Source organism: Orycteropus afer, unplaced genomic scaffold (assembly GCF_000298275.1).
Source record: "Orycteropus afer afer isolate SDZICR_OR568_19922 unplaced genomic scaffold, OryAfe1.0 scaffold00426, whole genome shotgun sequence".
Taxonomy (NCBI): domain Eukaryota; kingdom Metazoa; phylum Chordata; class Mammalia; order Tubulidentata; family Orycteropodidae; genus Orycteropus; species Orycteropus afer.
Genome location: NW_006922013.1, coordinates 371,064 through 372,223, shown reverse-complemented (window position 1 = coordinate 372,223; position 1,160 = coordinate 371,064).

Sequence of the window (1,160 nt, the reverse complement as noted above, 5' to 3'; positions counted from 1 at the left end):
TGGTTCGAACTCATCAGGCACACCGCAGCAGAAATGTGAAGCAGTCACCTTCTGTGAAGATTGACAGCCTTGGAGACCCTGTGGTGCAGTTCCACTCTGTCCCCCAGGGGCGCTGTGGGTCAGAATGGACTCCAGGCAGTGGGTGTGGTTTGGGCTTTGATTCTGTGAAGATTGACAGCCCTGGAAACCCTGTGGTGCAGTTCCACTCTGTCCTCTAGGGGCGCTGTGAGTCAGAATGGACTCCACGGCAGTGGGTTTCGTTTGGGCTTTGCTTCTGTGAAGACTGACAGCCTTGGAGACCCTGTGGTGCAATTCCACTCTGTCCTCTAGGGGCGCTGTGAGTCAGAATCAACTAGACAGCAGTGGGTTTGGTTTTTTGGTTTTAATGGGTCCAAGAAAAGCAACTGATTTTCAATTTGGTCAACTTAGTCTTCTTCTAAGAACCTGGGTGGCAACTTCCAAACTCCTGACACATTGGAACTGAAATTAGAAATACCAGAAATTGACTTTCTTTTATTTTTCAAATATGTATCTTCCAAATATATATATATTTTTTTTTTCTCTGATTTAAAACGTTCAAATATATTTTCTTCTAATATACTTTGGAATTACACTTCTAAGATGGTCCACAATTATCATGGCGCCTACCTGAAAAGCCCAAATTTAAATTTAACAGAATGTTAAGCTAATGACTAATTGTTTCATTTTCTTACCTTATGTAGGGTCTTACCTGGGTCTACATCATGCGAGTAGTGTTTATCGGATCATACTATCTCCTAGCATACCCCACAATGATATTCCTGAATAGAGTTCTTGTGGGGCAACAGTTTAGGCACTAGGGTACTAACCTAATGGTTGGTGGTTCAAACCCACCAGTGACTTCATGGGAGAAATACCTGCTGACCCAGTCCCATAAAGATCCCAAACCAAAAACTCAAACTCCATGCCACTGAGTTGATTCCAACTCATAGTAACCCCCATTGCATTTCCAAGGTGGTAAATATTTACGGGAGTAGGTTGCCCCATCTTCCTACCGCCCGTAAAGATGACTGTCTAGGAAATCCAATGGGTACTTCTCTCACATGAGGTTAGTATGAGTTGGAGCTTTCTTGACTGCCCCTAACAACAATAATATGACATTCCTCCTTTTTCTACCCTCA